This window comes from Scyliorhinus torazame, chromosome 17 (genome assembly GCF_047496885.1).
Source record: "Scyliorhinus torazame isolate Kashiwa2021f chromosome 17, sScyTor2.1, whole genome shotgun sequence".
In the NCBI taxonomy this organism is placed as follows: domain Eukaryota; kingdom Metazoa; phylum Chordata; class Chondrichthyes; order Carcharhiniformes; family Scyliorhinidae; genus Scyliorhinus; species Scyliorhinus torazame.
The window spans coordinates 84189632-84215753 of NC_092723.1; the positions used below are offsets into that span (position 1 = coordinate 84189632).

At 52.0% G+C, this 26122-nt stretch overlaps 3 non-coding genes and 1 pseudogene across 3 annotated transcripts; all 4 read left to right on the plus strand.

The window, feature by feature from the left end:
* Window positions 1-5576: 5576 nt before the first annotated feature.
* On the plus strand, window positions 5577-5771 carry LOC140394613 (U2 spliceosomal RNA). Its single transcript, XR_011935930.1, has one exon. It is a non-coding gene; the product is annotated as a U2 spliceosomal RNA (small nuclear RNA).
* Window positions 5772-11682: 5911 nt separating this feature from the next.
* LOC140394615 (U2 spliceosomal RNA) lies at window positions 11683-11877 on the plus strand. Its single transcript, XR_011935932.1, has one exon. It is a non-coding gene; the product is annotated as a U2 spliceosomal RNA (small nuclear RNA).
* A 5911-nt stretch (window positions 11878-17788) lies between these two features.
* Window positions 17789-17976, plus strand: LOC140394692 (U2 spliceosomal RNA). The gene has a single exon (XR_011935975.1). It is a non-coding gene; the product is annotated as a U2 spliceosomal RNA (small nuclear RNA).
* Window positions 17977-25122: 7146 nt separating this feature from the next.
* LOC140394616 (U2 spliceosomal RNA) lies at window positions 25123-25325 on the plus strand (annotated as a pseudogene).
* The last annotated feature ends 797 nt before the right edge of the window (window positions 25326-26122 follow it).

The following is a 26122-nucleotide window of genomic DNA, read 5'->3' on the forward strand; positions in this document are numbered from 1 at the left end:
TCGCATTCCAAGCATTGTCTGGCATCTTTGAATCTGTCTATATATATGTTTCTGGAGCATACCTCTTCATTCACCTGAGGAAGGAGCAGCGCTCCGAAAGCTAGTGACATCGAATCAAACCTGTTGGACTTTAACCTGGTGTTGTAAGACTTTGTACTGTGCTCACCCCAGTCCAACGCCGGCATCTCCACATCATTTCACTGTTGAATGTGGATTACTCCGCTTCTCGGCCTTTTGGCTAAGATCAAGTGTAGTCTCATTTGATCGAGGGAAGCTGAGGATTTCGATGACGATCGTGGATTGGAGAACTCGGAGGGATTGAAGTCGTCAAAGAAGAAACGTTTGGAGCTTGGCTGCTATTGGTGGATCTACATGCTGGCCTAAACCTCGGGTTTAGGCCTAACGCCGATACAGTTTCACACCCAACGAACGAGCTATGGATGCAGCTGCATCCCGACCACCAGGCTGGGGCGTGCGAAACACTGTCCGAGTCACAGTGAAGAAAACGGATGGAGAGTCACCTTTGGACCGGAAACACTTCGTGAAGAAGGTGCTGCTCGAGTGCTGTGGGTTTAAAGCAACAGAGATCTTCTGCTTGCAAAACTTCCCCAAGAATGGTTTCTTTGATGTCACCTTCAAGAGCGTCGCAGCGTGCATCAAATTCTTGAACGTCTTCAAGGAAAAAGGTAACCAGAGTCCCTTGTCGATCCTGACTGCGGAACCTCTGTTTACGCTACCGGCACAGCGAAATCGGGTTGTTACACTGCACACGTACAACCCCCACGTCCCTGTATCTGATGTGCTCACGGTCCTCGCCAGGTACGCTGAGCTGAAAAGTGACAGCGTGCAAGTGAAAGACACCTTCGGCATCTGGACAAGTGAGCACCAGGTCAAGGTGACCCTAAGAACGGACAGCAACGGAGCCATCCTGCATCCCCCCTCCAATTTCGCTATTGGAGTAAATCGTGGCTACCTCTACTACGTGGGACAGCCACGAGTATGCCACACCTGTGGCAAAACGGGGCATGTTGCCGCAAACTGCAGTGTGACCTTCTGCAAGAACTGCAGGCAGGAGGGACACATGACTAAGGACTGCAAAGAAGACAAGTGCTGCAACCTGTGTGGGGAGGCCGGCCATCTTTACAGGGCCTGCCCGAAACGCGGGGCGACATACGCTGAAATCATCAGCAGCGGAGTTAAAAAGGCGACCAGAGAGGAGGTGCATACACCCTCCACCGAAAAAGACACCACGGCTCAGAATGAGGAAAAGCAACAAAAGGGCCCCCAACAAAAAGAAGAGGCCCCAGCACCTCCTGACAACCCAACCCCAGCCCCATCTGATGAGGAACACTCAATGGAAGAGGAAGAGGATGGGACAAAGAATAAAGAGCCCTGGGAAACAGTGAACAGGGACAAACGAAAGCGGAAACAAAAAAACAAACTGAAGAACCCCCCGAGGGGTAGTGGCAAAAAGCGACACCTCTCAGCCGGCGCACTTAGCGCCGACACCTCATCCGATGAGGGAAAACAGGACAAGAATCGGCCTCAAATAAAGAGGCAAAGCACCAACGTGGAACGGAAGGCACAGACCCCCCAGACCACCGACCGGGAAGGAAACAAGGTCACAGACCAACCCCCGATAGTAACGAGCAGCAACAACCCAGGTGAAGACCGGCCTGCAACCCCAACACCTACTGACTGCCATGACGAACGCCAGGGCTACATCACCCCCCCAATGCATCTGCATCAAAATCACGGGGCCAGTACGGACCAGAACAGCTTTCTCAGCCCTGCAACTGTGCTAAAGTTTGCGAGCACCACCGGCATGCTGGGGAACATCGAACAGCTGGAACAGCCAACTGTATAGACTCTGGACTCTTGAGACGGGTAAATCTACCTTTTAATAATGGGTTTAAAAATTGCATCCATAAATGTGCGAAGCATCAAAGATACTTCGCGGTGTGTAGCCACACTCAACTATTTGGCAAATGTAAAAGCTGACCTACTGTTCCTGCAGGAGTGCGGAATCCCGCACCTCAGCAACTACAGGCGCTGGTCGAGCTGGTGGTCCCACGGGCCATCCATCTGGTCAGGAGGAAACGACTGCCGCTCCTCCGGCCTGGGTATTCTGCTGCGGGGAGGCAACTTCACCATCTCCGACGTTAAGGAGGTGGTGGGCGGGCGCCTCCTTGTAGCAGACGTGAAATACAAAAACACCCCTCTCAGACTTATTAATGTGTACGCCCCGGCCGTAAAAAGTGAGCGGCTGGCAGTTCTTCAGCAACTCCCACTGCTGTTGGCCACCTCCAAGCCGGTCATCCTGGGTGGTGACTTCAACTGCATCATCGATGCGGCTGGACGATCCAGCAAAGCCGACAGCAAACTAGACGCTACGTCCAGACTCCTGATGGAAACGGTAAAAGACGCCAAGCTGCTCGACGTCTGCAGCAACCCTGCAGACGGCGCGCAGCGTAGATACACATGGTCACGGCCAGACGGGTCCGTCCGCTCCAGGATAGACTTCTTTTTTGTGTCCCGAGCTTTCACGGTCAGGTCCACCGACGTAACGCCGGTGTTCTTCTCTGACCACTGCCTCCTACTGGCCGACTGCCACCTGCAGGAAGACCAGGGGGTAGGCAGGGGGACGTGGAAGCTAAATGTAAAACTGCTGACCCCTGAGAACATCGAGGAACTCAGGAGGGATTACAAAGGTTGGAGAACCGTGAAACCCCTCTTTGAGGCCCCACATCTCTGGTGGGAAGCAATCAAGGGGAATATCAAGAGGTTTTTCATCCTCAAGGGCGTTCAAAAGGTGAGAGAGAGACGAGGGGTCATGTCCAGGCTCCAGAAAAGTATGCAAAATTTGCTCCAGCTGCAGTCGATGGGGGTGGATGTCAAGGAGGATCTCCAAGAGGTGAAGAGCCAGCAAGCCTCGCTCTACACCTCGGAGGCCTCCAAGGTTATCTTCCGTTCCAGAGTCCGCTCCGTGGAGCAGGACGAAAAGTGCTCACGCTTCTTCTTCCAAAAGGTGCACAGAGACACCTCTGTGATCAGCAGCCTGAAGGAAGAAGATGGCTCTGAAAAGTCATCGCAGTCTGACATCCTGAGGATCAGCCAATCCTTTTATGCCGGACTGTATGACCTGAAGCCAACAGATAGCACTGTTTCCCAGACCTTCCTGTCGACTATCACGGAGGTCATAGGCGACAGCGAGCTGGAAAACCTGGACAAACCACTAACTCTGGACGAGCTGACAAAGGCCGCCAAGTCCTTCGAGACGAGTAAAACTCCCGGAAGCGACGGCTTACCGGTTGAGTTGTATTCGGCTCTGTGGGACTGGATCGGCCCAGACCTGCTGGAGGTGTACGAGAGTATGCTTCTGGAAGGCAGCATGTCAGAGTCCATGAGGAAAGGCATCATCACCCTCATCTACAAGCAGAAGGGGGAAAGGGAAGAAATTCGAAATTGGCGACCCATTTCACTGTTGAATGTGGACTACAAAATTCTAGCAAAGGTCATCGCCAATCGGGTCAGGTCTGCTCTGGAGTCGGTGATCCACCCTGACCAGACCTGTGCTGTACCCGGCAGGAAGATCTCTGATAGCCTCGCGCTACTCAGGGATACGATCGCCTACGTGCAGGACAGGGGGGTGGACACTTGCCTCATCAGCCTTGATCAGGAGAAGGCTTTTGACAGAATATCGCACACCTACATGATGGATGTGCTCTCCAAAATGGGGTTTGGGGAGGGAATTCGCAATTGGATCAAACTGCTCTACACAAACATCTATAGCGCAGTCTCAATCAATGGGTGGGAATCAGAAAAGTTCCAGATCAGATCTGGAGTCAGGCAGGGCTGCCCTCTCTCCTCTGCCCTTTTTGTGTGCTGCATAGAACCTTTTGCCGAGTCCATCAGGAGGGATCCGGGTATAAGAGGAGTGACGATCCCAGGCAGTGGAGGCATGCAAGTCAAGGCCTCCCTGTACATGGACGACGTTGCCGTCTTCTGCTCGGATCCTGCGTCTGTACGCAGGCTCTTGACCACCTGCGACCAGTTTGAACTGGCCCCTGGAGCCAAGGTAAATCGGGGCAAGAGCGAGGCCATGTTCTTTGGGAACTGGGCCGACCGGTCCTTTGTCCCCTTCACTGTCAGGTCAGATTACCTGAAGGTGCTGGGTATATGGTTCGGAGCTGCTGGGGCGTGCACCAAAAACTGGGAGGAGCGCATAGGAAAGGTAAGACAGAAACTGGGCTGGTGGGAGCAACGCTCCCTCTCCATTGCGGGCAAAACCCTGGTCATCAGGTGTGAGGTACTCTCGGTGCTACTGTACGTGGCGCAGGTCTGGCCCATAACCCGACCCTACGCCACAGCAGTCACCCGGGCCATCTTCAAATTTATCTGGCGATCCAAGATGGACCGTGTCCGAAGGGACACCATGTACAAACCTCTGGAGAAGGGAGGGCGGAACGTACCCAACGCCTCCCTCATCCTGTTGGCCACCTTTGTGTCCAGCTGCATCAAGCTGAGCGTGGACCCCCAGTATGCAAACACCAAGTGTCACTACATACTGAGGTTCTACCTGTCCCCGGTGTTGCGAAGGATGGGCCTGGCCTCATTGCCGCGGAACGCTCCAAGTAGTTGGACCGTACCGTACCACCTGTCCTTTGTGGAAAAGTTTTTGAAGGAAAACACCTTTGACCACAAGGCAATGAAGCAGTGGTCAGCACGTAATGTCCTCGAGGCCCTCAGGGAAAAAGAGACCGTGGAGGACGTTGGATGGTTCCCTGAGCAGACTGCCAGAGTCATCTGGCAGAACGCCTCATCACCAGAACTTTCAAACAAGCACCAAGACCTAGCTTGGCTGGTGGTGAGAAGGGCCCTCCCTGTCAGATTCTTCATGCACACCCGAAGGCTCTGCACCAATGCACGCTGCCCTCGGAGTGGCTGTGGGGGAAATGAGACGGTCACACACCTCCTTGTGGAATGTGCCTTTGCAAAGAAGGTCTGGAGAGAGATGCAGTGGTATTTGTCAAGGTTTATCCCAAACAGATCTGTGACACAGGACTCTGTGCTCTACGGACTGTTTCCAGGGACACACACCGAGACAAATATCAACTGCTGCTGGAAGGTCATCAACTCGGTAAAAGACGCTCTTTGGTCTGCCCGAAACTTGCTGATCTTCCAGTGCAAAGAATTGTCCTCGACCGAGTGTTGCAGACTGGCACATTCCAAGGTCCAGGACTACGTGCTGAGGGACGCACTCAAGCTTGGGGCAGCTGCCGCCAAGGCGCAATGGGGAAAGACCACTGTGTAAAGTCTTTCCAGCAAATGTACACCGAGGGGCGGGTAACAGTGTAAAGCCCCTCGGTCGGGGCAACCAACACTACAATGTATAAAACTAACATGCCACTGTAAATATTTAAGAAGGAATGGTAATGTAAAGAGTGATATGTGTACGACAATATCAAAATTGAATGGAAGAAAGTCAAGGCAACATGTAACCCTGCCGGAAATGTACAGTCAAGACAATTTGAAATGTTTCTGTAACGCTCATGATAAATTTTTATGAATAAAGTATATTTTTTTGAATAAAAAAAAAAAAAAAAAAAAAAAAAAAATCTGTACTTATCAGTTTAATATCTGATACGTCCCTTATCTGGGGACCATATATTAAATTGATTTTTGGAGCAGGGAGATGGAATAGGGGCTTGCTCCGTCCACTCCACGCATCGACCCGGTATTGCAGTATCTCCAGGAACGGTGCACACCACCCCTTTATGGGGAATTTCAAAGTCAAAAAACAGCTCAAACACATACAAATATACACTTTATTCACATTTCTTTCATCACACAACAAAACGCTTCGTCAAGTGGCTGCTGCTACTCAGCTTCTACGGGGTGTGATGAAGGATGACGAAAGGCCTCATCTTACAAGCACAAGGGGGAAAGCAAACAAATTCAAAATTGACCACCCATTTCACTGCAAAATCCTACCAACTGTCCTGGCTTGACACAATTCACACCTCTCAAACCTGGGGTTACCCCATCTCTGGATCTGTAAAGATTTAATCACCTGCTAATGGTCGCATTCCAAGCATTGTCTGGCATCTTTGAATCTGTCTATATATATGTTTCTGGAGCATACCTCTTCATTCACCTGAGGAAGGAGCAGCGCTCCGAAAGCTAGTGACATCGAAACAAACCTGTTGGACTTTAACCTGGTGTTGTGTTGGACTTTAACCTGGTGTTGTAAGACTTCGTACTGTGCTCACCCCAGTCCAACGCCGGCATCTCCACATCATTTCACTGTTGAATGTGGATTACTCCGCTTCTCGGCCTTTTGGCTAAGATCAAGTGTAGTCTCATTTGATCGAGGGAAGCTGAGGATTTCGATGACGATCGTGGATTGGAGAACTCGGAGGGATTGAAGTCGTCAAAGAAGAAACGTTTGGAGCTTGGCTGCTATTGGTGGATCTACATGCTGGCCTAAACCTCGGGTTTAGGCCTAACGCCGATACAGTTTCACACCCAACGAACGAGCTATGGATGCAGCTGCATCCCGACCACCAGGCTGGGGCGTGCGAAACACTGTCCGAGTCACAGTGAAGAAAACGGATGGAGAGTCACCTTTGGACCGGAAACACTTCGTGAAGAAGGTGCTGCTCGAGTGCTGTGGGTTTAAAGCAACAGAGATCTTCTGCTTGCAAAACTTCCCCAAGAATGGTTTCTTTGATGTCACCTTCAAGAGCGTCGCAGCGTGCATCAAATTCTTGAACGTCTTCAAGGAAAAAGGTAACCAGAGTCCCTTGTCGATCCTGACTGCGGAACCTCTGTTTACGCTACCGGCACAGCGAAATCGGGTTGTTACACTGCACACGTACAACCCCCACGTCCCTGTATCTGATGTGCTCACGGTCCTCGCCAGGTACGCTGAGCTGAAAAGTGACAGCGTGCAAGTGAAAGACACCTTCGGCATCTGGACAAGTGAGCACCAGGTCAAGGTGACCCTAAGAACGGACAGCAACGGAGCCATCCTGCATCCCCCCTCCAATTTCGCTATTGGAGTAAATCGTGGCTACCTCTACTACGTGGGACAGCCACGAGTATGCCACACCTGTGGCAAAACGGGGCATGTTGCCGCAAACTGCAGTGTGACCTTCTGCAAGAACTGCAGGCAGGAGGGACACATGACTAAGGACTGCAAAGAAGACAAGTGCTGCAACCTGTGTGGGGAGGCCGGCCATCTTTACAGGGCCTGCCCGAAACGCGGGGCAACATACGCTGAAATCATCAGCAGCGGAGTTAAAAAGGCGACCAGAGAGGAGGTGCATACACCCTCCACCGAAAAAGACACCACGGCTCAGAATGAGGAAAAGCAACAAAAGGGCCCCCAACAAAAAGAAGAGGCCCCAGCACCTCCTGACAACCCAACCCCAGCCCCATCTGATGAGGAACACTCAATGGAAGAGGAAGAGGATGGGACAAAGAATAAAGAGCCCTGGGAAACAGTGAACAGGGACAAACGAAAGCGGAAACAAAAAAACAAACTGAAGAACCCCCCGAGGGGTAGTGGCAAAAAGCGACACCTCTCAGCCGGCGCACTTAGCGCCGACACCTCATCCGATGAGGGAAAACAGGACAAGAATCGGCCTCAAATAAAGAGGCAAAGCACCAACGTGGAACGGAAGGCACAGACCCCCCAGACCACCGACCGGGAAGGAAACAAGGTCACAGACCAACCCCCGATAGTAACGAGCAGCAACAACCCAGGTGAAGACCGGCCTGCAACCCCAACACCTACTGACTGCCATGACGAACGCCAGGGCTACATCACCCCCCCAATGCATCTGCATCAAAATCACGGGGCCAGTACGGACCAGAACAGTTTTCTCAGCCCTGCAACTGTGCTAAAGTTTGCGAGCACCACCGGCATGCTGGGGAACATCGAACAGCTGGAACAGCCAACTGTATAGACTCTGGACTCTTGAGACTGGTAAATCTACCTTTTAATAATGGGTTTAAAAATTGCATCCATAAATGTGCGAAGCATCAAAGATACTTCGCGGTGTGTAGCCACACTCAACTATTTGGCAAATGTAAAAGCTGACCTACTGTTCCTGCAGGAGTGCGGAATCCCGCACCTCAGCAACTACAGGCGCTGGTCGAGCTGGTGGTCCCACGGGCCATCCATCTGGTCAGGAGGAAACGACTGCCGCTCCTCCGGCCTGGGTATTCTGCTGCGGGGAGGCAACTTCACCATCTCCGACGTTAAGGAGGTGGTGGGCGGGCGCCTCCTCGTAGCAGACGTGAAATACAAAAACACCCCTCTCAGACTTATTAATGTGTACGCCCCGGCCGTAAAAAGTGAGCGGCTGGCAGTCCTTCAGCAACTCCCACTGCTGTTGGCCACCTCCAAGCCGGTCATCCTGGGTGGTGACTTCAACTGCATCATCGATGCGGCTGGACGATCCAGCAAAGCCGACAGCAAACTAGACGCTACGTCCAGACTCCTGATGGAAACGGTAAAAGACGCCAAGCTGCTCGACGTCTGCAGCAACCCTGCAGACGGCGCGCAGCGTAGATACACATGGTCACGGCCAGACGGGTCCGTCCGCTCCAGGATAGACTTCTTTTTTGTGTCCCGAGCTTTCACGGTCAGGTCCACCGACGTAACGCCGGTGTTCTTCTCTGACCACTGCCTCCTACTGGCCGACTGCCACCTGCAGGAAGACCAGGGGGTAGGCAGGGGGACGTGGAAGCTAAATGTAAAACTGCTGACCCCTGAGAACATCGAGGAACTCAGGAGGGATTACAAAGGTTGGAGAACCGTGAAACCCCTCTTTGAGGCCCCACATCTCTGGTGGGAAGCAATCAAGGGGAATATCAAGAGGTTTTTCATCCTCAAGGGCGTTCAAAAGGTGAGAGAGAGACGAGGGGTCATGTCCAGGCTCCAGAAAAGTATGCAAAATTTGCTCCAGCTGCAGTCGATGGGGGTGGATGTCAAGGAGGATCTCCAAGAGGTGAAGAGCCAGCAAGCCTCGCTCTACACCTCGGAGGCCTCCAAGGTTATCTTCCGTTCCAGAGTCCGCTCCGTGGAGCAGGACGAAAAGTGCTCACGCTTCTTCTTCCAAAAGGTGCACAGAGACACCTCTGTGATCAGCAGCCTGAAGGAAGAAGATGGCTCTGAAAAGTCATCGCAGTCTGACATCCTGAGGATCAGCCAATCCTTTTATGCCGGACTGTATGACCTGAAGCCAACAGATAGCACTGTTTCCCAGACCTTCCTGTCGACTATCACGGAGGTCATAGGCGACAGCGAGCTGGAAAACCTGGACAAACCACTAACTCTGGACGAGCTGACAAAGGCCGCCAAGTCCTTCGAGACGAGTAAAACTCCCGGAAGCGACGGCTTACCGGTTGAGTTGTATTCGGCTCTGTGGGACTGGATCGGCCCAGACCTGCTGGAGGTGTACGAGAGTATGCTTCTGGAAGGCAGCATGTCAGAGTCCATGAGGAAAGGCATCATCACCCTCATCTACAAGCAGAAGGGGGAAAGGGAAGAAATTCGAAATTGGCGACCCATTTCACTGTTGAATGTGGACTACAAAATTCTAGCAAAGGTCATCGCCAATCGGGTCAGGTCTGCTCTGGAGTCGGTGATCCACCCTGACCAGACCTGTGCTGTACCCGGCAGGAAGATCTCTGATAGCCTCGCGCTACTCAGGGATACGATCGCCTACGTGCAGGACAGGGGGGTGGACACTTGCCTCATCAGCCTTGATCAGGAGAAGGCTTTTGACAGAATATCGCACACCTACATGATGGATGGGCTCTCCAAAATGGGGTTTGGGGAGGGAATTCGCAATTGGATCAAACTGCTCTACACAAACATCTATAGCGCAGTCTCAATCAATGGGTGGGAATCAGAAAAGTTCCAGATCAGATCTGGAGTCAGGCAGGGCTGCCCTCTCTCCTCTGCCCTTTTTGTGTGCTGCATAGAACCTTTTGCCGAGTCCATCAGGAGGGATCCGGGTATAAGAGGAGTGACGATCCCAGGCAGTGGAGGCATGCAAGTCAAGGCCTCCCTGTACATGGACGACGTTGCCGTCTTCTGCTCGGATCCTGCGTCTGTACGCAGGCTCTTGACCACCTGCGACCAGTTTGAACTGGCCCCTGGAGCCAAGGTAAATCGGGGCAAGAGCGAGGCCATGTTCTTTGGGAACTGGGCCGACCGGTCCTTTGTCCCCTTCACTGTCAGGTCAGATTACCTGAAGGTGCTGGGTATATGGTTCGGAGCTGCTGGGGCGTGCACCAAAAACTGGGAGGAGCGCATAGGAAAGGTAAGACAGAAACTGGGCTGGTGGGAGCAACGCTCCCTCTCCATTGCGGGCAAAACCCTGGTCATCAGGTGTGAGGTACTCTCGGTGCTACTGTACGTGGCGCAGGTCTGGCCCATAACCCGACCCTACGCCACAGCAGTCACCCGGGCCATCTTCAAATTTATCTGGCGATCCAAGATGGACCGTGTCCGAAGGGACACCATGTACAAACCTCTGGAGAAGGGAGGGCGGAACGTACCCAACGCCTCCCTCATCCTGTTGGCCACCTTTGTGTCCAGCTGCATCAAGCTGAGCGTGGACCCCCAGTATGCAAACACCAAGTGTCACTACATACTGAGGTTCTACCTGTCCCCGGTGTTGCGAAGGATGGGCCTGGCCTCATTGCCGCGGAACGCTCCAAGTAGTTGGACCGTACCGTACCACCTGTCCTTTGTGGAAAAGTTTTTGAAGGAAAACACCTTTGACCACAAGGCAATGAAGCAGTGGTCAGCACGTAATGTCCTCGAGGCCCTCAGGGAAAAAGAGACCGTGGAGGACGTTGGATGGTTCCCTGAGCAGACTGCCAGAGTCATCTGGCAGAACGCCTCATCACCAGAACTTTCAAACAAGCACCAAGACCTAGCTTGGCTGGTGGTGAGAAGGGCCCTCCCTGTCAGATTCTTCATGCACACCCGAAGGCTCTGCACCAATGCACGCTGCCCTCGGAGTGGCTGTGGGGGAAATGAGACGGTCACACACCTCCTTGTGGAATGTGCCTTTGCAAAGAAGGTCTGGAGAGAGATGCAGTGGTATTTGTCAAGGTTTATCCCAAACAGATCTGTGACACAGGACTCTGTGCTCTACGGACTGTTTCCAGGGACACACACCGAGACAAATATCAACTGCTGCTGGAAGGTCATCAACTCGGTAAAAGACGCTCTTTGGTCTGCCCGAAACTTGCTGATCTTCCAGTGCAAAGAATTGTCCTCGACCGAGTGTTGCAGACTGGCACATTCCAAGGTCCAGGACTACGTGCTGAGGGACGCACTCAAGCTTGGGGCAGCTGCCGCCAAGGCGCAATGGGGAAAGACCACTGTGTAAAGTCTTTCCAGCAAATGTACACCGAGGCGCGGGTAACAGTGTAAAGCCCCTCGGTCGGGGCAACCAACACTACAATGTATAAAACTAACATGCCACTTTAAATATTTAAGAAGGAATGGTAATGTAAAGAGTGATATGTGTACGACAATATCAAAATTGAATGGAAGAAAGTCAAGGCAACATGTAACCCTGCCGGAAATGTACAGTCAAGACAATTTGAAATGTTTCTGTAACGCTCATGATAAATTTTTATGAATAAAGTATATTTTTTTGAATAAAAAAAAAAAAAAAAAAAAAAAAAAAATCTGTACTTATCAGTTTAATATCTGATACGTCCCTTATCTGGGGACCATATATTAAATTGATTTTTGGAGCAGGGAGATGGAATAGGGGCTTGCTCCGTCCACTCCACGCATCGACCCGGTATTGCAGTATCTCCAGGAACGGTGCACACCACCCCTTTATGGGGAATTTCAAAGTCAAAAAACAGCTCAAACACATACAAATATACACTTTATTCACATTTCTTTCATCACACAACAAAACGCTTCGTCAAGTGGCTGCTGCTACTCAGCTTCTACGGGGTGTGATGAAGGATGACGAAAGGCCTCATCTTACAAGCACAAGGGGGAAAGCAAACAAATTCAAAATTGACCACCCATTTCACTGCAAAATCCTACCAACTGTCCTGGCTTGACACAATTCACACCTCTCAAACCTGGGGTTACCCCATCTCTGGATCTGTAAAGATTTAATCACCTGCTAATGGTCGCATTCCAAGCATTGTCTGGCATCTTTGAATCTGTCTATATATATGTTTCTGGAGCATACCTCTTCATTCACCTGAGGAAGGAGCAGCGCTCCGAAAGCTAGTGACATCGAAACAAACCTGTTGGACTTTAACCTGGTGTTGTGTTGGACTTTAACCTGGTGTTGTAAGACTTCGTACTGTGCTCACCCCAGTCCAACGCCGGCATCTCCACATCATTTCACTGTTGAATGTGGATTACTCCGCTTCTCGGCCTTTTGGCTAAGATCAAGTGTAGTCTCATTTGATCGAGGGAAGCTGAGGATTTCGATGACGATCGTGGATTGGAGAACTCGGAGGGATTGAAGTCGTCAAAGAAGAAACGTTTGGAGCTTGGCTGCTATTGGTGGATCTACATGCTGGCCTAAACCTCGGGTTTAGGCCTAACGCCGATACAGTTTCACACCCAACGAACGAGCTATGGATGCAGCTGCATCCCGACCACCAGGCTGGGGCGTGCGAAACACTGTCCGAGTCACAGTGAAGAAAACGGATGGAGAGTCACCTTTGGACCGGAAACACTTCGTGAAGAAGGTGCTGCTCGAGTGCTGTGGGTTTAAAGCAACAGAGATCTTCTGCTTGCAAAACTTCCCCAAGAATGGTTTCTTTGATGTCACCTTCAAGAGCGTCGCAGCGTGCATCAAATTCTTGAACGTCTTCAAGGAAAAAGGTAACCAGAGTCCCTTGTCGATCCTGACTGCGGAACCTCTGTTTACGCTACCGGCACAGCGAAATCGGGTTGTTACACTGCACACGTACAACCCCCACGTCCCTGTATCTGATGTGCTCACGGTCCTCGCCAGGTACGCTGAGCTGAAAAGTGACAGCGTGCAAGTGAAAGACACCTTCGGCATCTGGACAAGTGAGCACCAGGTCAAGGTGACCCTAAGAACGGACAGCAACGGAGCCATCCTGCATCCCCCCTCCAATTTCGCTATTGGAGTAAATCGTGGCTACCTCTACTACGTGGGACAGCCACGAGTATGCCACACCTGTGGCAAAACGGGGCATGTTGCCGCAAACTGCAGTGTGACCTTCTGCAAGAACTGCAGGCAGGAGGGACACATGACTAAGGACTGCAAAGAAGACAAGTGCTGCAACCTGTGTGGGGAGGCCGGCCATCTTTACAGGGCCTGCCCGAAACGCGGGGCAACATACGCTGAAATCATCAGCAGCGGAGTTAAAAAGGCGACCAGAGAGGAGGTGCATACACCCTCCACCGAAAAAGACACCACGGCTCAGAATGAGGAAAAGCAACAAAAGGGCCCCCAACAAAAAGAAGAGGCCCCAGCACCTCCTGACAACCCAACCCCAGCCCCATCTGATGAGGAACACTCAATGGAAGAGGAAGAGGATGGGACAAAGAATAAAGAGCCCTGGGAAACAGTGAACAGGGACAAACGAAAGCGGAAACAAAAAAACAAACTGAAGAACCCCCCGAGGGGTAGTGGCAAAAAGCGACACCTCTCAGCCGGCGCACTTAGCGCCGACACCTCATCCGATGAGGGAAAACAGGACAAGAATCGGCCTCAAATAAAGAGGCAAAGCACCAACGTGGAACGGAAGGCACAGACCCCCCAGACCACCGACCGGGAAGGAAACAAGGTCACAGACCAACCCCCGATAGTAACGAGCAGCAACAACCCAGGTGAAGACCGGCCTGCAACCCCAACACCTACTGACTGCCATGACGAACGCCAGGGCTACATCACCCCCCCAATGCATCTGCATCAAAATCACGGGGCCAGTACGGACCAGAACAGTTTTCTCAGCCCTGCAACTGTGCTAAAGTTTGCGAGCACCACCGGCATGCTGGGGAACATCGAACAGCTGGAACAGCCAACTGTATAGACTCTGGACTCTTGAGACTGGTAAATCTACCTTTTAATAATGGGTTTAAAAATTGCATCCATAAATGTGCGAAGCATCAAAGATACTTCGCGGTGTGTAGCCACACTCAACTATTTGGCAAATGTAAAAGCTGACCTACTGTTCCTGCAGGAGTGCGGAATCCCGCACCTCAGCAACTACAGGCGCTGGTCGAGCTGGTGGTCCCACGGGCCATCCATCTGGTCAGGAGGAAACGACTGCCGCTCCTCCGGCCTGGGTATTCTGCTGCGGGGAGGCAACTTCACCATCTCCGACGTTAAGGAGGTGGTGGGCGGGCGCCTCCTCGTAGCAGACGTGAAATACAAAAACACCCCTCTCAGACTTATTAATGTGTACGCCCCGGCCGTAAAAAGTGAGCGGCTGGCAGTCCTTCAGCAACTCCCACTGCTGTTGGCCACCTCCAAGCCGGTCATCCTGGGTGGTGACTTCAACTGCATCATCGATGCGGCTGGACGATCCAGCAAAGCCGACAGCAAACTAGACGCTACGTCCAGACTCCTGATGGAAACGGTAAAAGACGCCAAGCTGCTCGACGTCTGCAGCAACCCTGCAGACGGCGCGCAGCGTAGATACACATGGTCACGGCCAGACGGGTCCGTCCGCTCCAGGATAGACTTCTTTTTTGTGTCCCGAGCTTTCACGGTCAGGTCCACCGACGTAACGCCGGTGTTCTTCTCTGACCACTGCCTCCTACTGGCCGACTGCCACCTGCAGGAAGACCAGGGGGTAGGCAGGGGGACGTGGAAGCTAAATGTAAAACTGCTGACCCCTGAGAACATCGAGGAACTCAGGAGGGATTACAAAGGTTGGAGAACCGTGAAACCCCTCTTTGAGGCCCCACATCTCTGGTGGGAAGCAATCAAGGGGAATATCAAGAGGTTTTTCATCCTCAAGGGCGTTCAAAAGGTGAGAGAGAGACGAGGGGTCATGTCCAGGCTCCAGAAAAGTATGCAAAATTTTCTCCAGCTGCAGTCGATGGGGGTGGATGTCAAGGAGGATCTCCAAGAGGTGAAGAGCCAGCAAGCCTCGCTCTACACCTCGGAGGCCTCCAAGGTTATCTTCCGTTCCAGAGTCCGCTCCGTGGAGCAGGACGAAAAATGCTCACGCTTCTTCTTCCAAAAGGTGCACAGAGACACCTCTGTGATCAGCAGCCTGAAGGAAGAAGATGGCTCTGAAAAGTCATCGCAGTCTGACATCCTGAGGATCAGCCAATCCTTTTATGCCGGACTGTATGACCTGAAGCCAACAGATAGCACTGTTTCCCAGACCTTCCTGTCGACTATCACGGAGGTCATAGGCGACAGCGAGCTGGAAAACCTGGACAAACCACTAACTCTGGACGAGCTGACAAAGGCCGCCAAGTCCTTCGAGACGAGTAAAACTCCCGGAAGCGACGGCTTACCGGTTGAGTTGTATTCGGCTCTGTGGGACTGGATGGGCCCAGACCTGCTGGAAGTGTACGAGAGTATGCTTCTGGAAGGCAGCATGTCAGAGTCCATGAGGAAAGGCATCATCACCCTCATCTACAAACAGAAGGGGGAAAGGGAAGAAATTCGAAATTGGCGACCCATTTCACTGTTGAATGTGGACTACAAAATTCTAGCAAAGGTCATCGCCAATCGGGTCAGGTCTGCTCTGGAGTCGGTGATCCACCCTGACCAGACCTGTGCTGTACCCGGCAGGAAGATCTCTGATAGCCTCGCGCTACTCAGGGATACGATCGCCTACGTGCAGGACAGGGGGGTGGACACTTGCCTCATCAGCCTTGACCAGGAGAAGGCTTTTGACAGAATATCGCACACCTACATGATGGATGTGCTCTCCAAAATGGGGTTTGGGGAGGGAATTCGCAATTGGATCAAACTGCTCTACACAAACATCTATAGCGCAGTCTCAATCAATGGGTGGGAATCAGAAAAGTTCCAGATCAGATCTGGAGTCAGGCAGGGCTGCCCTCTCTCCTCTGCCCTTTTTGTGTGCTGCATAGAACCTTTTGCCGAGTCCATCAGGAGGGATCCAGGCATAAGAGGAGTGACGATCCCAGGCAGTGGAGGCATGCAAGTCAAGGCCTCCCTGTACATGGACGACGTTGCCGTCTTCTGCTCGGATCCTGCGTCTGTGCGCAGGCTCTTGACCACCTGCGACCAGTTTGAACTGGCCTCGGGAGCCAAGGTAAACCGGGGCAAGAGCGAGGCCATGTTCTTTGGGAACTGGGCCGACCGGTCCTTTGTCCCCTTCACTGTCAGGTCAGATTACCTGAAGGTGCTGGGGATATGGTTCGGAGCTGCTGGGGCGTGCACCAAAAACTGGGAGGAGCGCATAGGAAAGGTAAGACAGAAACTGGGCTGGTGGGAGCAACGCTCCCTCTCCATTGCGGGCAAAACCCTGGTCATCAGGTGTGAGGTACTCTCGGTGCTACTGTACGTGGCGCAGGTCTGGCCCATAACCCGACCCTACGCCACAGCAGTCACCCGGGCCATCTTCAAATTTATCTGGCGATCCAAGATGGACCGTGTCCGAAGGGACACCATGTACAAACCTCTGGAGAAGGGAGGGCGGAACGTACCCAACGCCTCCCTCATCCTGTTGGCCACCTTTGTGTCCAGCTGCATCAAGCTGTGCGTGGACCCCCAGTATGCAAACACCAAGTGTCACTACATACTGAGGTTCTACCTGTCCCCGGTGTTGCGAAGGATGGGCCTGGCCTCATTGCCGCGGAACGCTCCAAGTAGTTGGACCGTACCGTACCACCTGTCCTTTGTGGAAAAGTTTTTGAAGGAAAACACCTTTGACCACAAGGCAATGAAGCAGTGGTCAGCACGTAATGTCCTCGAGGCCCTCAGGGAAAAGGAGACCGTGGAGGACGTTGGATGGTTCCCTGAGCAGACTGCCAGAGTCATCTGGCAGAACGCCTCATCACCAGAACTTTCAAACAAGCACCAAGACCTAGCTTGGCTGGTGGTGAGAAGGGCCCTCCCTGTCAGATTCTTCATGCACACCCGAAGGCTCTGCACCAATGCACGCTGCCCTCGGAGTGGCTGTGGGGGAAATGAGACGGTCACACACCTCCTTGTGGAATGTGCCTTTGCAAAGAAGGTCTGGAGAGAGATGCAGTGGTATTTGTCAAGGTTTATCCCAAACAGATCTGTGACACAGGACTCTGTGCTCTACGGACTGTTTCCAGGGACACACACCGAGACAAATATCAACTGCTGCTGGAAGGTCATCAACTCGGTAAAAGACGCTCTTTGGTCTGCCCGAAACTTGCTGATCTTCCAGTGCAAAGAATTGTCCTCGACCGAGTGTTGCAGACTGGCACATTCCAAGGTCCAGGACTACGTGCTGAGGGACGCACTCAAGCTTGGGGCAGCTGCCGCCAAGGCGCAATGGGGAAAGACCACTGTGTAAAGTCTTTCCAGCAAATGTACACCGAGGGGCGGGTAACAGTGTAAAGCCCCTCGGTCGGGGCAACCAACACTACAATGTATAAAACAAACATGCCACTGTAAATATTTAAGAAGGAATGGTAATGTAAAGAGTGATATGTGTACGACAATATCAAAATTGAATGGAAGAAAGTCAAGGCAACATGTAACCCTGCCGGAAATGTACAGTCAAGACAATTTGAAATGTTTCTGTAACGCTCATGATAAATTTTTATGAATAAAGTATATTTTTTTGAATAAAAAAAAAAAAAAAAAAAAATCTGTTCTTATCAGTTTAATATCTGATACGTCCCTTATCTGGGGACCATATATTAAATTGATTTTTGGAGCAGGGAGATGGAATAGGGGCTTGCTCCGTCCACTCCACGCATCGACCTGGTATTGCAGTATCTCCAGGAACGGTGCACACCACCCCAAAATTCTAGCAAAGGTCATCGCCAATCGGGTCAGGTCTGCTCTGGAGTCGGTGATCCACCCTGACCAGACCTGTGCTGTACCCGGCAGGAAGATCTCTGATAGCCTCGCGCTACTCAGGGATACGATCGCCTACGTGCAGGACAGGGGGGTGGACACTTGCCTCATCAGCCTTGACCAGGAGAAGGCTTTTGACAGAATATCGCACACCTACATGATGGATGTGCTCTCCAAAATGGGGTTTGGGGAGGGAATTCGCAATTGGATCAAACTGCTCTACACAAACATCTATAGCGCAGTCTCAATCAATGGGTGGGAATCAGAAAAGTTCCAGATCAAATCTGAAGTCAGGCAGGGCTGCCCTCTCTCTTCTGCCCTTTTTGTGTGCTGCATAGAACCTTTTGCCGAGTCCATCAGGAGGGATCCGGGCATAAGAGGAGTGACGATCCCAGGCAGTGGAGGCATGCAAGTCAAGGCCTCCCTGTACATGGACGATGTTGCCGTCTTCTGCTCGGATCCTGCGTCTGTGCGCAGGCTCTTGACCACATGCGACCAGTTTGAACTGGCCTCGGGAGCCAAGGTAAACCGTGGCAAGAGCGAGGCCATGTTCTTTGGGAACTGGGCCGACCGGTCCTTTGTCCCCTTTGTGGTGTTGGGTGTTCTGACACACAGATGAGCCAACACAGTTGCATATGGTACAACGCTTCTTTATTTAAACTCACTATTTACAACTTGGTCTTTGCACTCTGCACGTGGGGGGCTCCCTGCTTGTGGTGTTTCAACAGCCCTTTCTGTTCCCTTCTCCCCAGACCTACTGACCTCCAGGTGTCGTGCTCGTGCTTTTTATGTGGTTGGTGTTCTTGTCTGTGATTGGTTGTGGTGTTTTGTACTCTGATTTGCCTGTTAGTGTGTCCATCATGATGTGTGTGTTTGAATATCATGACATCCCCCCTTTTTACAAAGATATGTGCCTACGTGGTAATAAATATGATCGTGACGTGAGTGCATCTAAGAGTGTGTGTGTGTCGTGTGCAGCATGTGTCTGTGACGGAACTATGTACATGGGGCGATGTCGAGTGCGTCACATGAATCCAGTTGTACCATAACAAATCAGAAATGCGAACGAGAGAAGAAGAAAAAAATTTGAACAGTTGTCCAGTCAGACGACATCTGGAACGATAAACAACAACAGGTTATCATGTAAAATTGTCCAACTTATTAAACATATGAACTGTATTATAAGTCCATTCTAATGGGTTTGCGACGAATTCGGGTTGACCGCCTTAAGGGTGGATCAAGAACCACCGGCTGCTGTGCAGGCATGGCCATGGGTGGCGATGGAAAGGGCGTGATGTGCGGCAGCTCCACAAAGTCATCCTCGGAAGCCTGTTGAGGATCTGGCGTGTTGTGTGGCTGTGAGCGTGGAAGTCGGCGAAGGGCGCGCCGATTGCGGCGACGCACGGAACCATCCGGCATGCGAACCAGGAACGAGCGGGGAGCCACTTGTCGGAGGACTTCGGCCGGTGCTGACCAGCCACCATACGGTTGATGGACGCGTACTTTGTCTCCGGAGGACAGGGGGGGCAGGTCCGTCGCTCGTGTGTCGTGCCGACCTTTCTGGCGATCACGCTGCAGTTGCATGTTCCGAAGAACCGCCTCATGGTCTGTTGTCGGTGCCAGGACGGAAGGTACCGTCGTCCTGAGGGAGCGACCCATTAGTAGCTGCGCTGGCGAGAGGCCCGTGGATAACGGGGCCGATCGATAGGCCAGCAAGGCAAGGTTAAAGTCCGATCCGGCATCAGCCGCCTTGCACAGGAGCCGCTTTGCGATGTGGACACCCTTTTCAGCCTTCCCGTTCGATTGTGGATGCAGAGGGCTGGATGTCACATGAGTGAAACCATATGCTGCGGCAAAGGACGACCATTCACGGCTGGCAAAACAAGGTCCATTGTCTGACATGACAGTCCTTGGAATGCCATGGCGAGCAAACGTTTCCTTGCAGGCCCCAATGACTGCGGACGACGTCAGATCATGGAGAGGCATGACTTCCGGGTAGTTTGAGAAGTAGTCTATAATAACAATGTAATCTCTGCCGAGCGCGTGAAATAGGTCAACACCCACCTTCGCCCAGGGGGACGTCACCATCTCGTGTGGTAGAAGTGTTTCCGGAGGTTGCGCTGGCTGAAACCTCTGACAGGTTGTGCAGTTGAGCACCATGTTGGCTATGTCTTCATTAATACCCGGCCAATATACCGCCTCCCGGGCCCTTCGTCTGCATTTTTCGACGCCCAAGTGGCCTTCGTGTAGTTCACGAAGAATCATCTGGCGCACACTGTGTGGAATGACGATCCTATGCAATTTCATAAGGACCCCGTCTATATTGGTGAGATCATCTCGCACATTATAAAACTGGGGGCACTGCCCTTTTAGCCACCCTTCCGTCATGTGGCGCATCACTCGCTGCAGCAGAGGGTCAGTCGCCGTCTCTGCGCGTATGTGGGCCAGACTAGGATCATCAGCTGGCATATTTGCTGCTGTCAGAGTCACGTGTGCCTCAATTTGACGCACGAACCCCTCTGCATCTGGTGGTGTGCTCACTGCTCGGGAAAGAGTGTCCGCCACGATGAGTTCCTTCCCCGGAGTGTAGATCAGTTCAAAATCGTACCTCCTGAGTTTGAGTAAGATGCGCTGGAGGCGAGGAGTCATGTCGTTCAGGTCTTTGTTAATGATGTTGACCAGGGGGCGGTGGTCAGTTTCGACCGTGAATCGTGGCAGGCCATACACATAGTCGTGGAACTTGTCCAGTCCAGTTAACAAGCCCAGGCATTCTTTTTCGATTTGCGCGTAGCGCTGTTCGGTAGGGGTCATGGCTCGTGAGGCATACGCAACCGGGGCCCATGATGACGTGCTGTCTTTTTGGAGGAGTACCGCTCCAATACCAGATTGGCTGGCGTCTGTTGAGATCTTTGTAGGGCGAGTCGTGTCAAAGAAGGCCAGCACTGGTGCCGTGACCAGTTTGTGCTTGAGCTCCTCCCATTCCCGCTGATGCGACTGGTGCCAGTTGAATTCCGTCGATTTTTTTACGAGATGGCGCATGTTTGTTGTATGAGAAGCCAGGTTGGGAATGAACTTCCCAAGGAAGTTGACCATGCCGAGGAATCTTAAGACAGCCTTCTTGTCAGCTGGTCGTGGCATGGCTGTGATGGCGCTAACCTTGTCTGCATCGGGACGGACCCCGGACCTTGAGATGTGGTCCCCGAGGAATTTCAGCTCCGTCTGGCCGAAAGCACACTTCGCACGGTTGAGACGCAGGCCATTTTGCCGTATGCGGGTGAAGACACGTCGAAGACGATGCATGTGTTCCTGCGGAGTGGTGGACCAAATGATGATATCGTCCACATATACACGTACCCCTTCGATGCCTTCCATCATCTGTTCCGTAATGCGGTGGAATACTTCAGATGCCGAAATGATGCCGAATGGCATCCGGTTGTAGCAGAATCTGCCAAAAGGGGTGTTGAATGTGCATAGTCTTCGGCTGGCCGGGTCCAGTTTGATCTGCCAGAATCCTTTGGACGCATCCAATTTAGTGAATATGTTGGCTCGCGCCATCTCGCTGGTGAGGTCTTCTCGTTTCGGGATGGGATAGTGTTCCCGCATGATGTTGTTGTTCAGATCTTTTGGATCTATACATATACGGAGCTCGCCAGAGGGCTTCTTTACACAGACCATGGAGCTGACCCATGGCGTGGGCTCCGTGACCTTGGATAGGACACCTTGGTCCTGAAGAATCTGCAGTTGTGCCTTGAGGCGGTCTTTGAGAGGCGCAGGAACCCTGCGAGGTGCGTGAACGACAGGGATGGCGTCCGGTCTGAGTCGAATCTTGTACGTGTGTGGCAATGTCCCCATGCCTTCAAAAACCTCCTGGTTGTGAGCGAGGAGGGAATGGAGATTCGCGTGGAACTCAGCATCCGGGAAGTCGGATATCTCATCTGGAGAGAGAGACATGATGCGCTGTACCAGGTGAAGGACCTTACACGCTTGTGCGCCCAGTAACGAGTCCTTTGATGAGCCCACAACTTCGAAGGGGAGTGTGGCCGTGTACCTCTTGTGAGTCACCTATAGCTGGCAAGATCCTATGGACGGGATAACGTTCCCGTTATAGTCAACCATCTTAAGCCGGGATGGTGTGATGGGTGGTTTGACCTTCATGGCCTGGACTGCAGAGTAAGCAATCAGGTTGGCGGATGCGCCGGTGTCCAGACGGAAGGCGACGCGCGATCGGTTGACCGTCAGGGTGGCACACCACTCATCGTCTGGATTGATGGCATTGACCTTGTTGACATCAATGACGGCAACTCGGAAGTCATCCTGGTCATCTGCATCACTTAATTGGAAGTCTTGATGCGTGGGCTGGACGGTCCTGACTCGTGTGCGAGGTTGTCGAGGATGCGCCGGATCCATGGGTTGAGCCGCACGACAGCGGGCTGCGTAGTGGCCTATCATGGCACATCTGTTGCACTGTCGGTATTTTGCAGGACATTGCCCTTTTAAGTGTAGACCTCCACAATTTCTGCACGTCATGACGTCACGGCGTTCGTTGCGCCACTGCGCATGCGCAGTGCGATCTTGCGGTGGGCGCGCCTGCGCAGTGCGTCCCTCGTTGTGGCCGTTATTTTTGGCGCGCACCTGCGCGGGAGACCGCGAAAAGCGCGGGAAGCGGCCGCTGTCGTCCGGGCCGTGGGGCGGGAAGAAATCGACGGCCTGGATGCGTTCAACGTCGTGGGCGGCCTGGCTTGCCGATTCGACGGCTGGGGACGCCCTCCGTGCCAACTCGGACGCCTGAAATCGGGCAAAACGGCAGGTAGCATTTTCATGGAGGACACAGGCTTCCACAGCAGACGCTAAGGTGAGGCTCTTTATTTTAAGAAGCTGCTGGCGTAGGCCACTAGAGGCAACGCCAAAAACAATCTGGTCCCTGATCATGGACTCTGTAGTGGTGCCATAACCGCAGGACTGCGCTAGAATCCGGAGGTGCGTCAAAAAGGGTTGAAAAAGCTCCTCCTTACCTTGCAGGCGTTGCTGAAAGATGTATCTTTCAAAAGTTTTGTTTACTTCAGTTTGAAAGTGCTGGTCCAGTTTGAGGATGACCGTGTCATATTTGGCCTGGTTTTCGCCTTCTTCGAACACCAGTGAATTAAAGACATCGTTTGGGTGGGGGCCTGCGTAGAAGAGGAGCATTGCAATCTTCGAATCATCCGAGGCATTCTGTTTTTCGGTGGCACGGATGTACAGGTCAAATCGCTGCCTGTAGAGCTTCCAGTTGGTGCCTAGGTTCCCCGTGACTTGCATCGGCTGCGGTTTGCCGGTGTGGTCCATGTCCAGAATGGCAGGTTAGTAGGCAGGTATCGATCCACTCCTGTACCATGTGGTGTTGGGTGTTCTGACACACAGATGAGCCAACACAGTTGCATATGGTACAACGCTTCTTTATTTAAACTCACTATTTACAACTTGGTCTTTGCACTCTGCACGTGGGGGGCTCCCTGCTTGTGGTGTTTCAACAGCCCTTTCTGTTCCCTTCTCCCCAGACCTACTGACCTCCAGGTGTCGTGCTCGTGCTTTTTATGTGGTTGGTGTTCTTGTCTGTGATTGGTTGTGGTGTTGTGTACTCTGATTTGCCTGTTAGTGTGTCCATCATGATGTGTGTGTTTGAATATCATGACACCCTTCACTGTCAGGTCAGATTACCTGAAGGTGCTGGGGATATGGTTCGGAGCTGCTGGGGCGTGCACCAAAAACTGGGAGGAGCGCATAGGAAAGGTAAGACAGAAACTGGGCTGGTGGGAGCAACGCTCCCTCTCCATTGCGGGCAAAACCCTGGTCATCAGGTGTGAGGTACTCTCGGTGCTACTGTACGTGGCGCAGGTCTGACCCATAACCCGACCCTACGCCACAGCAGTCACCCGGGCCATCTTCAAATTTATCTGGCGATCCAAGATGGACCGTGTCCGAAGGGACACCATGTACAAACCTCTGGAGAAGGGAGGGCGGAACGTACCCAACGCCTCCCTCATCCTGTTGGCCACCTTTGTGTCCAGCTGCATCAAGCTGTGCGTGGACCCCCAGTATGCAAACACCAAGTGTCACTACATACTGAGGTTCTACCTGTCCCCGGTGTTGCGAAGGATGGGCCTGGCCTCATTGCCGCGGAACGCTCCAAATAGTTGGACCGTACCGCACCACCTGTCCTTTGTGGAAAAGTTCTTGAAGGAAAACACCTTTGACCACAAGGCAATGAAGCAGTGGTCAGCACGTAATGTCCTCGAGGCCCTCAGGGAAAAAGAGACCGTGGAGGACGTTGGATGGTTCCCTGAGCAGACTGCCAGAGTCATCTGGCAGAACGCCTCATCACCAGAACTTTCAAACAAGCACCAAGACCTAGCTTGGCTGGTGGTTTGAAGGGTCCTCCCTGTCAGATTCTTCATGCACACCCGAAGGCTCTGCACCAATGCACGCTGCCCTCGGAGTGGCTGTGGGGGAAATGAGACGGTCACACACCTCCTTGTGGAATGTGCCTTTGCAAAGAAGGTCTGGAGAGAGATGCAGTGGTATTTGTCAAGGTTTATCCCAAACAGATCTGTGACACAGGACTCTGTGCTCTACGGACTGTTTCCAGGGACACACACCGAGACAAATATCAACTGCTGCTGGAAGGTCATCAACTCGGTAAAAGACGCTCTTTGGTCTGCCCGAAACTTGCTGATCTTCCAGTGCAAAGAATTGTCCTCGACCGAGTGTTGCAGACTGGCACATTCCAAGGTCCAGGACTACGTGCTGAGGGACGCACTCAAGCTTGGGGCAGCAGCCGCCAAGGCGCAATGGGGAAAGACCACTGTGTAAGGTCTTTCCAGCAAATGTACACCGAGGGGCGGGTAACAGTGTAAAGCCCCTCGGTCTGGGCAACCAACACTCCAATGTATAAAACAAACATGCCACTGTAAATATTTAAGAAGGAATTGTAATGTAAAGAGTGATATGTGTACGACAATATCAAAATTGAATGAAAGAAAGTCAAGGCAAATTGTAACCCTGCCGGAAATGTACAGTCAAGACAATTTGAAATGTTTCTGTAATGCTCATGATAAATTTTTATGAATAAAGTATATTTAAAAAAAAAAAAAAAAAAAAAAATCTGTTCTTATCAGTTTAATATCTGATACGTCCCTTATCTGGGGACCATATATTAAATTGATTTTTGGAGCAGGGAGATGGAATAGGGGCTTTCTCCGTCCACTCCACGCATCGACCTGGTATTGCAGTATCTCCAGGAACGGTGCACACCACCCCTTTATGGGGAATTTCAAAGTCAAAAAACAGCTCAAACACATACAAATATACACTTTATTCACATTTCTTTCATCACACAACAAAACGCTTTGTCAAGTGGCTGCTGCTACTCAGCTTCTACCTGGCCCCGGTGTGATGAAGGATGACGAAAGGCATCATCACCCTCATCTTACAAGCACAAGGGGGAAAGCAAACAAATTCAAAATTGACCACCCATTTCACTGCAAAATCCTACCAACTGTCCTGGCTTGACACAATTCACACCTCTGAAACCTGGGGTTACCCCATCTCTGGATCTGTAAAGATTTAATCACCTGCTAATGGTCGCATTCCAAGCATTGTCTGGCATCTTTGAATCTGTCCATATATATGTTTCTGGAGCATACCTCTTCATTCACCTGAGGAAGGAGCAGCGCTCCGAAAGCTAGTGACATCGAAACAAACCTGTTGGACTTTAACCTGGTGTTGTAAGACTTCGTACTGTGCTCACCCCAGTCCAACGCCGGCATCTCCACATCATTTCACTGTTGAATGTGGATTACTCCGCTTCTCGGCCTTTTGGCTAAGATCAAGTGTCGTCTCATTTGATCGAGAGAAGCTGAGGATTTCCATGTCGATCGTGGATTGGAGAACTCGGAGGGATTGAAGTCGTCAAAGAGGAAACGTTTGGAGCTTGGCTGCTATTGGTGGATCTACATGCTGGCCTAAACCTCGGGTTTAGGCCTAACGCCGATACAGTTTCACACCCAACGTACGAGCTATGGATGCAGCTGCATCCCGACCACCAGGCTGGG